Here is a 7,531-nt window from a genome sequence, read left to right as displayed (position 1 = left end):
TCGGGGTAAACTACAACAGTTCTTCACTGAGATGCGCAGGGTAATGCATCCCGTCACTGTACGCCGCCTCCGAGAATGTAAATGCACCCACACACTGCTTTAAGCGGGTGTTTTTGTGGCAGAAACGTAAGCTTCGTAGCTTTGTAAGTAAGTGCGCTGCAGCAAGCAGCGCGTTGATATATTGCCGCCAATGGTAACCCGTGCGTACAGCCCTCCGCTAACGAGCGTGCTACAGGGAGCCCTATTTTTGTGAACCATGTTCTGAGTAGTGGTCGTCAGAATTTGAAGCGTGATAAAAGCTATGCATGTGGCGTCTCACGTGCAGAATGTAAATAAAACCTACTTCCTAACAGATTCACTGTACACATCCCGGTTTTCTTCCTGTGGTTGCAGTGACCAGATTGATTCTGATTTTCCAGATTTTTGATTTATTTACAACTGTGTACTATGGAAGCCCCGAAGAAAAAAAAACGTGTTATCGACATGCGATGATTTAAAATGCTGGGGAACGCAAACTATACGCATATGCGCATACCTTCTCGATCCGGTCGTCTGCGATGTACACGTACTGCTTGGTGTCGTTTCCTCCCTTTCCTTTAAAACGTATAAGAGTAAATTCGGTACCCGGCAGTGGTCCGGCACTTCCATTGGATATTTCACAAGCAAAACCCGTGTGCACCAGAACAGCACTCTGGCATGCAGTGTTGAAAGTTGGGTTATATTGTTGCTTTTTAAATTCGTAGATCATGCCTCCTGCGCTGCTCGACATAAAAACTTGTCCTTTAAATCCTTTGGTTCTGATAGTTTTCGATGCGTTTTCAGAACCTACCTGTAAGAGAAAAGTCAGCCGTGTATACCTTCAATTATTAGACCTGTTCAATTTCGCTCCAGTAAACTTTGTTTCTTTAACGTAGATGCATCGTTTTTGGTTAGGTGACATCTTGTGACGTTCTGGGTAAGCAGCCATTATGGTCCCTACGCTTCTTGTAAGCCGACAAGTTAGCCCGAGCCGAGAAACCCCCGACTGAAAATTTAAAGGTCGGCTTTGGTCTTTTACCAAAAAAAAGAAAACAAAGTAAGGCCGCCAGAACCGGCAACATCATGCATAAGGCCACTTCCCCCATCGTCCTGCAATAGCCGCGGGATCCTTCCGGAGATCCCCAGTGAAGACACTGAGGACTGGTTCGAGAAAGTTATGAATGCCCGGATCTTCAACAGGTGAGATGAACAAGATACGTTTCAGCATGTATTCATTTAAATAGATGATGCAGCTTGAACTTAGTTATAAAACCACAAAAAGTTCCCTGACTGACTGTCATCATCATCATCATCATCATCATAATCATAATCATCATCATCATCATCATCATCAGCCTATCTACACACACTGCAGGGCAAAGGCCTCTCTCATTATTCTCCAATTACGCCTGTCCTGTGCTAACTGCGACCGATTTATCCCCGCAAACTTCTTGATCTCATGTGCCCATCTTCATGTGATCTCATGTGCCCATCTCATGTGCCAACCTATTGATCTCATGTAAGTAATAGTAATAGTTTATTTTTCATAAAGTGTACAAGGTTATGGGGAAAGAAAGGGAAAGAGTTGCACATAAGCAACTTGACTGGCCCTTACAACCCGTGTAAAACCCGTGTACCACAATGTGCCTAAATCACATTCCGCAGCCCCGCACACTGCACACACTATTCTGGAAAATGCCGTTCATGTGGTATTGGAGCCCCGCACACTGCAAAGAACAAAAGCCAGTCACACTAACACGGAAAAAAAACTGAGCACATCACTCGCGGAAACGTACCTCTTATTTCGGTCTCGAGGTTGGAATCCGGGGTCACGAATTGACCTATAGATATATTCGCTAACTACTTCAACGGCCTCGCCACCTATCTCAAACCGCTGTGCTGTCCCGAGGTTACTGATCATTACTTGAGCTTTCTGCATAATATTTTCAGACCCACGGTTCCAGTCTGTTTGCCCAGTGCGGAAAGCAAGCTTTGCACTTCCTCCCCCGAGTTACTTAAGAAGGCAATGTCATCAGCAAATCTGAGGTTGCTCAGGTATTACGTATTAACCTTTACTTCCACCTGTTCCCAATCCAATGTTCTGAATACTTCTTGTAAACAGGCTTGTGCCTCCTTGTCTCAAGCCCTTCCTTAAAGGTATTTTACTGCTCTCCTTATGCAGGACGATGGGAGCGCTGGACCCATTGTATATATATAATGATCATCTACCCCCTGGTTCCGTAATGCCTCACTGACTGCTGACGTTTCGACCGAGTCAAATGTTTTCTCGTAATCTATGAAGGCTATATATAGGGGCTCAGTATACTCAGCACACTTCTCTATCACCTCATTCATCGTGTAAATATGTTCCATTATTGAATAGCCTTTACGGAACCCTGCTTGTTCTTTAGGCTGACTGAAATATAAGGCCGCAGAAATTCTGTTGGAGATTACCTTGGTAAGTACCTTGTAGACGACTGACAGTAAGCGAATTGGTCTGTAATTTTTCAAGCCCTTCGTGTCACCTTTCTTATGGACTAGGATGATGTCCGCGTTCTTCCAAGATTCCGGTAGACTTGCGGTCATTAGTCGTTCGTATACTGGTTTGCCAGTTTTTCAAGTACAATTTCTCCGCCATCCTTCAAGGGGTCTGCTGTTATCTGGTCCCCACCAGGTGCTTTCCCTCCTTTCATTTCTTTTAAAGCTTTCCTTACTTCTTCGGTCGTTACTGTTGGAATGTCTATCTCCCATGAACTACTTTCTCGTACGGCATTAGCCTGGATGTCGCGGCTACTGTACAGATCCCTATAGAACTCCTTGGCTACTGTGACTATTTTATCCCTCTTTGTGATGACATTCCTTGCTAGTTTTTAAGTGCATATATCTGATTTTCCGCCACGCCAAGACGCCTCTTCACTGCTTTCAGGCTACCTCCGTTCTATACAGCATATTCGATCCTCTACGTATTACACTTCCGTATGTCAGCTCTCTTACGCCTATTCATTAACTTCGAAAGCTCCACTAGTTCAATTCTGTCAGTTGGGGTTGAGATTGTCATGGTTTGCCGTTTTCTAATTAGATCTATCATCTCATGCGAACGTTTACCAGTATACTGTCTAGCCATCGTGCCCCCGACTTCTATTTCACACTCAGTGATAACGCGTTTAAGGTTCTCGCTGGGTTCCTGTGTCGTAAGCTCTGCTTCCTCGGTAAGAGCTGAATATTGGTTCTGCAGCGCGATCCTGAATTTATTTACTTTACGTCTTACTGTTAGCTCATTAATCGGCTTCTTCCGTAATAGCTTGTTACATCCCTTCTCAAATCTAGCCTAATTCGACACCTTACGATGCGTGGTCAATACACCTTACCCTTCCGAGCACTTCCAAATCCTGCACGACACATAATATTCTCGCATAATATGAAGTCTATTTCATTTTTAAGAAGTATTTCATCTTCCACGTCCACTTCCGGCTCCCCCGTTTGCAGAAGAGGTATTCATAATGCGTAGATTATTCCGTTCTGCAAACTTGACTAGTAGGTCCTCCCTGCTATCTTTAAAGCACAGACCATAGTTCCCAACTGCGTTATGCCCAGCCTAATACTTGCCTATTTTAGCATTGATGTCTCCCGTAACAATGGTATACGGTTTTTTTCCTTTAGCGATTGCCGATTCCACATCTTCATAGAAGAGTTCCACTATTCACATTGGCCGCAGCGGCCGCAGCAGCACCGACAATGTTTCTGAGCCTCGCTGCGTAATCTTTGCAGATTAAAGAAACGCCACTGTGCCGTGACGCGTCGTCGCAGCATGAAACCACTACGGCCAGGGTATCGCCGGTCATCAGGATCCATATCAGCGGGCCCAATCCGGACCGGGACATCGCCGCTACATCAGCGGGCGCTGTTGTCGAGTGTGCCATGAGCACGGCCGGGCTGGAGGAGCGGCGGGCGGGCAGTTTCATGCGCGCTCGCCGCTGCTCCAGTCCGGCCGTGCCATGAGAAGCAAGCTGCGCACTCCGGCCGTCACATTGGCAGCAGCGGCAGCACGAGCACCGACAATGTTTCTGAGCCCCGCTGCGTAATCTTTGCAGGTTGGTGTTTATCTTGACCTTATAACTGTATTCAAATTTGTTTAACTGCTGAGCACAGTTGCTGCCAAAGTGCGACTATGTCTTCTAACGCGGTGTGTCAGAAATGCTAAGAAGCATTCACTGAGTCTGATGTGTCTATTGCATGTAGTAAGTGCGACTGGAGATACCACATTGGCAATAGGGCTGTTATTTCAGCAAAGACTGCCAAAGCAAGGGGTGAAGTCTACTGCAAAACTTGGCGCTGTGCGACGTGCAGAGGTGCAAAAATGCACTCACAACCAGTTGAACGGTTTAGCAGCGATTCTGACATGCAAGATATAAGAATAGGGCTCAAAACCATTAATGAAAAGCTAGATCAGGTACTGGAAGTGAAAGCAACGGTCGAAAACATTCAGGATTCGCTGCAGTTCATGAGTGAGCAGTATGACAAACTCCTGGCCCGTACACAGCAAAATGAACGGGCTGTCAAAGAAATGCATCGCAGGCTAGACAAACTTGAAACTCGAGATAACGATATCGCTAAACTTGAATCTGTAGTTGACAATCTATAGTGGAGGAGCCGACAACCGAACCTAGAATCTAATGGATTGGAAGTGACAAAAGATGAGGACTTGCTGGCTAAAATAAACGCGCCATCGGAGAAACTTGAGGTTCCACCCCTTTCGAAGGATAATGTAGTCACAATCCACCGCCTACCAGCGAGGCGAGATAACGTCACGGGCATAATCTGCTGCTTTGCCAAGCTTGTAGATTGAGAGAACTGGTGGCAAAACCGAAAGAAGCTTGTACACTCCGATGACAGCCCATTCATACTAGAAAACTTGACACGAAGTACCCGTGCTCTGCTTTTTGAGGCCAAGATCTGGGCGAAAGAGGTACATTTTAAGTATGTGTGGCACAACAACGGACGAGTGCTTGTAAGGAAGGCTGACTGAGACAAAGTTGCCGTTGTCACGTGTGTTGGTGACTTAAGCAAGCTGGCTCAGTGGCTAAGGCGTTGCGCTGCTGAGCACAAGGTCGCGGGTTCGATTCCCGGCTACGGCGGCGGCTTTTCTGATGGAGGCGAAAAGCAAAAACGCCCGTGTGTACAAGATATCGTCGCACGATAAAGATCCCCAGGTGGTCAAAATTAATCCGGAGCCCTCCACTACGGCGCGCCTCATCGCCTGCGTTGCGTCGGCGCGTTAAACCCTACAATCAATCAATCAATCAATCGACTTAAGCAAGTTGGTGTCCTAACTTATCTAAGCAAAGTGAATGAACACACCAAATAAACCTCTTAAATCGTAATATTTTGCCCAATGACTTTGAAACTGCTTTAGGGAGGACATATTTGAAATCCTTCAAATGTTTTCATCTGAATGTGCAATCTATTACAAGTGAAGAGTCTAACCTAACTTCGTTGTTCCAGCAAGTAGGGCATGACTTTGATGTCATATATTTAAGCGAAACGTGGTCTACCGATAAATCCAATGTTCTCCGTCTTCCGTCTTAGAAGACATTCTATATGAATCGCATATGCAGTCGTGGTGGCGGTGTTCGTATTTTAATAAAACAAGGTTTCAATTGCGAATTGAGAGAAGAATTTTGTGTAGTCAAAAACGACTCTGGTTTCTTCTGTGTTAATGTAGATGATATGGCTCGAGATGTATCTAACTAATCGCTCGCAGTTTGTTTCGATTAACAGCGAAAATTTTAATAACACTGCGGTCCAATCAGGTGTACCACAAGGTTCTGTTCTCGGCCCTCTGCTTTTTTTAATATACATTACGATTTGACGTCGTGTGTTTCATCTAACGTGAATTCGTTTGCCGACGATTGCGTAGTGTTCTGGGAAATACTCTTGCGATGATGACCTAACTAACCTTCAAACTGACCTAAATTTTATTTCAGCTTGGTGCTTAAAGTGGCGGATGGAGCTCAACGTTAATAAGTGTAAGTTCATGCGCGTATTGAGGAAAAGTAGCACATTACCTGTTTACTATCTTGATGGCATAACCCTAGACTCTGTTTCTTCTTATAAGTATCTCGGTGTTAACATCACTAACAATCTCACCTGGTCCGTTCACATAGAATATATTATTAACAATGCAAATCGGATGCTCGGTTACCTCAGACATAGTTTTTCAAAGGCCCCGTCATCCCTTAAATTACTGTTGTACAAAACGCTTATCCGGTCTAAATTAGAATACGCCTATTCAGTTTGGGATCCTTCCTTTCACAATCTCATTACTGACTTGAAATGGTTCAAAATAATTCTGCACGATACATTTTGTCGAACTTTAACCGAACTGCCAGTGTAACTGCAATGAAATCTACCCTTAAACTTCCATCCCCAGCAGTTGGACGTAAAATTTTCCGACTTTCGTTGTTCCATAAAATATTTCATCACCAACACCTGCACGATGAACTCATTCTGCCTCCATTGTACGTTTCTTCTCGCATTGACCATACTCACAAGGTCGGCATAGCATCGAGTTGAACGAACGCATTTTCCCAGTCGTTTATTCCCCGGACATAATTAAAATGGAATCGCCTTCCCTCACCAATAGCAACCATTGTTAATCATACGCTTTTCAAAAATGCCATAGTCAACATTGTATAAACCATTTATTGTTGTGTGCATTTATGTTTGCTTGCTGCCTTTTTTCTTGCTTCTGCCTAATTTTGTGTAAAGATGTATTTTTATTGTATTACCTTTGCTGCTTTTTTGTTGTTCTACTCATGATTGTAACCACTCCCCTCTATATTGCCATTGGCCTTGAGGGTATTGCTAATAAATAAATAATTAGTACTTGCTGTCTGCTATCGGCCCCCGAGCGGGATCATACCACCTTTTCGTGATTTTCTTGAGTTATTGCTGGATTTTGTAGGTAGGAATAGGATTGACGTCATCTTAGGTGGCGATTTGAATATAAATATGATCGGGCACAATTCCATGGAAACCAAATTAGATGTGCTGTAACCTCGAGTGGTCTTTCAAATGTGATCAACCATCCGACTAGAATAACGCCAACTTCATCGTCATTGATCGATCTTTTCATAACGAACATATGTTCGGACAAATTAAGAACTGGGGTAATTGCTGCGGAAATAAGTGATCATTTGCCGATATTTGTATGCTCGTTAAAAATATGCCACTCAAAAAACATCAACAAACACACCCATTTCAATGCATAAACGAAAGCAATCTCGCACTATTCAGCGAAGAAATTTCGAGTGCAGTATGGGAGAGTGTACTTAGAAAAAGTGATGCAAACGGCGTACGACGAATTCATAAAAATCCTCAAGCCTATTTACTCCGCATGTTTTCCTTTGTGCTCCCGAAACAGAACCGAAAGATTCGAAGGCCCTGAACTAATTATCAGCTTGGCGCGAAAATACGAAAGAAAAACGTCTTGTACAACGAATTTATTAGAACA

Source organism: Haemaphysalis longicornis, unplaced genomic scaffold, assembly GCF_048455015.1.
Source record: "Haemaphysalis longicornis isolate Haplotype H1 unplaced genomic scaffold, Haemaphysalis longicornis Haplotype H1 scaffold_2, whole genome shotgun sequence".
NCBI classification, from domain to species: domain Eukaryota; kingdom Metazoa; phylum Arthropoda; class Arachnida; order Ixodida; family Ixodidae; genus Haemaphysalis; species Haemaphysalis longicornis.
The sequence above is the reverse complement of the archived record's forward strand: the minus strand, read 5'-3'. Positions refer to the sequence as shown.